Below are 6,475 nucleotides of genomic sequence, written 5' to 3'. Positions count from 1 at the left end.
CTCCCACCATGCCTTCATGTTCCTTAATGTCGTGTTTACTGTTGGTGATCTCTCCCTGCTGTTGGATGAGAACTCCAAGCAGGCCCCAAGATGTTTTGCTTACTCTTAGGTAAGGGACAATTCCAGGGCTTTTTAAAGCAGCAAATACTGACTTAATTCAGCAATTAGAAAGTCCAGCCTAAGAGAGCAATCAAAACTCGGATCCCGATAAGATGTCAAACCCTGCAGAGGGCCTGCAGAGGGCTGGGAGCTGACTGTGGAGGACTGGGTGGTGGTCTGATTGGCTTCTCCCAAGTGGGGCTGGCCTGTGGGGAGGGAAGAGGGGAAAAGTCTCACTTCAACGGGGATTGTCATTAGCTGGCCTCACCTTTTACTGCCTCTGGTCCTCCATCTCTTGGGGCACTTTCATGAGCAATTCTCAGGTTCCCCACCAGGGGAACAGAACTGCCCTCAGCAGTGCTGTTGGACCCAAGTCAGGGCATCTCTGTTTTGAGGGGTTGCTAGCATTCCTTCTTTAGTCCCAAGCATTTACGTCCAACTTCTTGCTGTGGGGATCTCTCAGCCACTGCAGGAGGCCCTTAGGACAACTTCTATAATGACCCAGGCCAGGGTATCTTTCCTTATAGTCCATCGTTACAACACTGCACAGCCCTCACCCCAACAAACCAGGGGAGCTGGCCGACCCAAAACAGCAATCTGCTGACCCAGCTTCCAAAGCGGGAGGTCGGTCTGGCTGTTATCCTGTGGGATCCCAGGTGGGAGCCAGGCTTTTCTCCCCAATTATAGGGGTCATATATGAAGCTCTTTGGGGGTCAAGGAAGCAGGCAATCTTCCGTGCCTCAGGAAATAGAGGGGATGGGCCCATAGCACAGCATTCTCCAGATAAATCCTCTTCATAGACTCCTCTCTCCTTGCCACCTTCTTGGCCCTTTTTTTTTTTTTTTTTTTTTGAGACAGAGTCTCACTTCATCACACAGGCTGGAATGCAGTGGTGTGAGCTCAGCTCACTGCGACCTCTGCTTCCTGGGTTCAAGTGATTCTTGTGCCTCAGCCTCCCAAGTAGTTGGGATTACTGGCATGTGCGATGATGCCCAGCTAATTTTTGTGTTTTTAGTAGAGCTAGGACTTTGCTATGTTGGCCCGGCTGGTCTCGAACTCCTGACCTCAAGTGATCCACCCACCCTGGCCACCCAAATTGCTGGGATTACAGGTGTGAGCCACCACACCTGGCGCTCTTGGCCCTTTTTTATTCTCTGAGTGGTGAGAAGATTGAACAGTTGTGGAGCAGGTTCTCTGAGTTTTCCTTTGAAGCAAACGTGGAGATTTGACTCCTTAGTCTGGGATTATAAACATACTGTGTTTTGTGCCTCATCAAAGCTTCAATTTAATATCCTGTTACATAAACTTTCCAAATGCTGATTCTTTATTTTTTTTCCAGTTTTTAAAAGGAAGATTTATTTAACAAGTTTCACTTAGTACAATACATCTAAATGAAAATCACAATACAAGGAAAGATTTAAACCAAAGCCTCAGAATTTCATATAAACTACATGACCGAACTTCTAAAGTATTGCTATTACACCTTAAAATTGTCCCGTACCCTTAAAAAAAAAAAAAAAAAAAAGTGTACACTCACGTGCCTTACAGGATATTAAACCAAAAAGCGAGAATCAATAAACATGCCAAATGTTTTCACTTTGAATCGTAGACACAGCTCCTATATTTAAGTTTTACAGAAAAGCATGTTTCTCAACATGCATCCGAAGTTTTCAATGTATTTGGGGTATAACAGCAACATTTAACATAAGTGAAACTGCATTAACCTAAATATGTACTAAGCAGCGTACTGCTTAGGTACACTCCTACAACATAACTAACTTGAGGAAAGCCAAAAATTGTTTTAACAGCTATGGTCAATACTGAACTTTGTTATTACATCCCAGATGAATGTTTCAGTGTTCAAAATTACTGAGCTTGAAGTTTTACAATAATCTCAACTTCCACTTTACATTAAGCGTGAATCATAAGCCTGTAATGCAAAACTGTTAAACTTAACTCTTGTTTTCTTAAAAAAAGAGAAAGATAAAGAAAGAGAAGCTGACCAAGAGTGATCAGAATCAATTATATTTCCCATTTACCAATCATACTGGATATACTAGACATCCCTCCCATTCTATTCAACTCCCACAAATGTACAGCTTTTATATATGGAGTAGCTGTTTGGTGCTCCTTCTCTACCTAAGCAAGGTTTGACTGATAGTCACTGGAGTTTTCCTGCAGAACTTGGTCATTTCCACTCATACTGCTCTGACCACCATAAGCACCTCCATAACCACCACTCAACTGCTGGCTAGCAGGACCTCCATAACCAGACTGGTTGGATAAGCCCCTCCCTCCCATCATTTGGCTACCATAAGCGCCACCACTTGCCCCTGCTGTAGAATTCAAAACAAGTTCTACATAGCTGTGATCGTAAGCACCCCCACTTGTTCCTGCAGTAGAATTTAAGAAGAGCTCCACATATCTGTGTTGCATATTAGCTTTGTCTTTTGCCATAGCTGCCACAGCATCTTCATGAGTAGCAAATTCAACATCTGCCTCACCAGTAACTCTGCCATCGGGTCCAATTTCAATATGTACTTTCATGGGATGAAGAGGTGAGAAGAAATTATAAATATCATTCTCAGTAGCTCTGTAAGGTAACCCCCTCATGTGTACACAGTGCCCTGTGGTGCTCTGGAAACTGGACCCACCATCTCCATATCTGTAATCAGACATTCCTCAAAAAAAAATTGAGGTCTCTTCCAAATCTATCAGACCCAAAGCCATATCCATAATTATAGCCACCATAGTCATCATAGCCTCCACACCCTCCACCATAGGCACCACACCTCATCCTTTCAAACCCAGCTCCCCTGCCAATGCTATTATACCCTCTGCCAGCCTCCGGCCTATCATAGGGACCTGGCCGCTGCATAGCCATGAGCTTCTGAGGGGGATCATAGTGGGTTTGAACTTCAGCTCGGCTACTCTTGAAGATCTCAATGTACCTGTGCCCTATTCTTTCCTTGTGTTTCTTTAAGGCCTTCTCAGCTATCTCCTGCGAAGCAAACTGCACAAAGGCTTCCCCTGTGCTTCACCCCTGAAAGTTCACTGGCAGTGTCATCCCATTTGGCACAATTTCCAACCCTGAAAAGAACTGAACAATCTCTTCGTTGCTACAGCCAAATGGGAGTCCTCTAAGCCGGACGAAGCCATCGTTGGCAGTATCAGGGCTATTCAGACCTGTATGCTTCAACACCTAGTCCATTTCAACACTGTTAGACTTGAATACTTCAACGTATCTGTGTCCCATGGTTTCTCTGTCCTTCTTCAAAGCCAATTTCACTTCCTCTTCAGATTCAAGTTCAACAAATGCTTCACCACTCGGTCTGCCTTCTCTGGAGTAGATGAAACGAATACCTGATGTGCCATTTTGGATCTTGCGATCAGAGAAGTGCACCGCTTCATCGGCTGAGCAGGACCAGGGTAGGGCACTGACCTTCACCATGAACCCCTCCCTGCCTTCCGTGCTCAGCATCATGGTGACTGTTGGGCTCTTGGTGGCAAGTTTGGCTCAATGCAATTTTGGTGCAGCTCTAACGATACCGGGTAATTTTCCTCCTTCTTCCCTCAAATAGCTATATCCAAATGCTGATTCTTACATTCCAATAATTTCAAATTATTTAAAACAAAAATAACACATCTCACAGGTATGTTCACGCAGTGGTGCAGTGGCATCAAAATCACTAGGAAAAGGACAAAGCCTCAGACTCAGCCACGAGTGAAAGCATTTTTCTGCAACACTTATTACAAAATTCAAGGGCCTGAGGAGAGCAGATTCATGAACACACCTCTGCCCTCCATGGAGAAAGGGGGAGAAGGAGGGGCTGGAAGAGGGTCCTGATGTCAGTTTAGGTGATTGCGGAGGTGGAAGCGGGGCGAGCAGCAGGGAAATCTTCCTGCTTCCCCAAGTCTTCTGCCCTTCAGCAGAGGCAGCAATGTGGTCAAAGGCATGGATTCCAGGGCTGACCAGACCTAGATTTGAATCCCAGCACCGCTGATGATGAGCTGTGTAACCTTGGGCAAGTATTTCACTCCCTGGAATCTCAGGTTCTGCTTCAGCAAAATGACAGTGTTGTTCACCTCACACTGCGCAGTCACAGTAATGAGGTAAGATCTTCCGTGTAAAGTGACTGCATGGTCCAGCATGTGGCAAGCTCTCCGTGAGTAACGGCTATTGCTATTTCAGCTCCACCAGATGCTGTGTCTTATAGTCAACCAGGAGAAGAATTTCAGAGAGAACATGCATGTTAAAGCCCCCTGGAAAAAGTCACAGCAAAATCTCTCAAACCTGAGCTGGAAAAGAAAAGAGTTAGAAAAAAGATACTTACTGATCACATCCCAGGTGTCAAGCTGCAACTTTACAAGTCTTTTATTTATTTATTTATTTATTTATTTATTTATTTATTTATGTTTGCTTTTATTTTTTATTGGGACAAGTTCTCACTCTGTCACCCAGGCTGGAGTACAGTGGCAGTCTTGGCTCACTGCAGCCTCGAATTCCCAGGCTCCGGTGATCTTCCCACCTCAGCATCTTGAGAAGCTGGAACCACAGGTGTGTGCCACCATGCCTGGCTAATTATTGTATTTTTTTTAGGGTTTTTCCATGTTGCCCAGGCTGGTCTCAAACTCCTAGGCTCAAGTGATTCACCCACTTTGCCCTCCCAAAGTGCTGGAATTACAGGCTTGAGCCACCATGCCTGTGTGTCAAGCTAAAATTTTAGGAGTCTTTTTAAAGAGCACTTTAAAAGAGATTTTTCATTTAACATTTGAAGTAACTCTATGACATTGGAAATTTCACAGGAAGAAATCAGAGCACAGGAATGTTTCCGTTTGGTTTAGGTTTGGATGCCTATGGCAGAAAAACCTAAGGTAATAATGACTAAAATAGGATAGAACTATATTTCTCTTTCATGTGAAAGAAGTTTATCAATAAACAATTCAGAGCTTACACAATTTTATGTAGTGGAAGGACCTGAGCCCTTTTTGTTTTGTCACTCTCAGCTTTAGCTTCTACCTTTTTTTTTTTTTTTTTTTTTTTGAGACAGGGTCGTGCTCTGTCACCAGGCTGGAGTGCAGTGGCGTGATCTCAGCTCACTGCAACTTCTGCCTCTCAGGTTCAAGCGATTCTCCTGCCTCAGGCTCCTGAGTAGCTGGTACTACAGGCACTTGCCACTACACCCAGCTAATTTTTTTGTAATTTTAGTAGAGATGGGATTTCACCATGTTGGCCAGGATAGTCTTGATCTCCTGACCTCGTGATCCGCCAGCCTCAGCCTCCCAAAGTGCTGGGATTACAAGCGTGAGCCACCATGCCTGGCCTTTAGCTTCTACTTTATGGTCCAATTTCCACAGTCCCCTCCACGTTCCAGCCAGCAGGCAAGAGGAAGGGGCAAATAAGAGTGCACTCGCTTCTTTCAAGAACAATTCCTGAAAGTCACGTACATTGCTTTCACTTATAACTCATCAGCTAAAACTTAGTCACATGGCTAGACCCAGTCGCAAGGGAGGTTGGAAAATGTAGTGTTTATTGTGGGAGGCCATTTACCCCACTAAAAATCAGGGCTTTTGATACCAAGGAAGTAAAGAATGGCTTTGGGACCAAACAACCAGCAATTTCTGCTTTAGGGGTGAAATAGTGTGCCCAGAGTTTCTCAGTTGTGCCCTGTCTGCAGAAGACACTGCCTACCCCAGAGGGAAGCAGTAAGCACAGGGTGGTGGGCCGGAAGGGTGGGATCTCAGCATAACGTCCACCCTCAAATTTGGGAGGCGGCTCTAGGGTTCCCTGCCGGCTTTACCGCAGTTCCAGTTACTTTGCCAGGAGCCTGGAGGACTCAGCTAACTGTCTGAATCTTCACTGCCACCTGGCTTTAGCCAGTGGTCACTGGTAGTGAAGCCTGTCGCAGCCCGTAAGCCAGAGCAGAGAGGAAACATTTCGAAGTCAGTGTTGAAATCATCAGGAGGAGTCAAAAGTAGAGCCATTTTTGTTTCTTTCCAGGTCCCTGACCCCAGTTTCTCTTTGAGAATGGTGGACTTGTGGTTCAGCTATTTAGTGTGTATCTACTTCATGCAAGACCCCAGACAGGCCCGGGGGAACACAGACTTGAGTGGACAGGGTCCTACCTTTCCGCAGCATAGATGTGTACACAGATAACTCTAACGCAAGGCCCTGGAAAAGGTAAAGTGAGGTGGGCAGTCAGCATAGGGGGTTGGGGGAACATTCAGGAAACAGAAGGCATTTGAGCTTGGCTTGGAGGAGCAGTTGGAACAGTGCTTAGAGTAACTTAGGGAAATGGTCAAAGGGTACCCCAAAGAAAGAAAAGAAGAGCAGAAAGGGCCTGAGAAAAAGTAATTAATGTAGAACCATTGGATT

General features: G+C 45.2%; 1 pseudogene; it reads right to left on the bottom strand.

The window, feature by feature from the left end:
* Window positions 1-2,083: 2,083 nt before the first annotated feature.
* On the bottom strand, window positions 2,084-3,679 carry LOC103224403 (heterogeneous nuclear ribonucleoprotein H2-like; annotated as a pseudogene).
* Between the last annotated feature and the right edge of the window lie 2,796 nt (window positions 3,680-6,475).

This window comes from Chlorocebus sabaeus, chromosome 20 (genome assembly GCF_047675955.1).
Source record: "Chlorocebus sabaeus isolate Y175 chromosome 20, mChlSab1.0.hap1, whole genome shotgun sequence".
In the NCBI taxonomy this organism is placed as follows: Eukaryota; Metazoa; Chordata; class Mammalia; order Primates; family Cercopithecidae; genus Chlorocebus; species Chlorocebus sabaeus.
The sequence above is the reverse complement of the archived record's forward strand: the minus strand, read 5'-3'. Positions and strand labels throughout refer to the sequence as shown.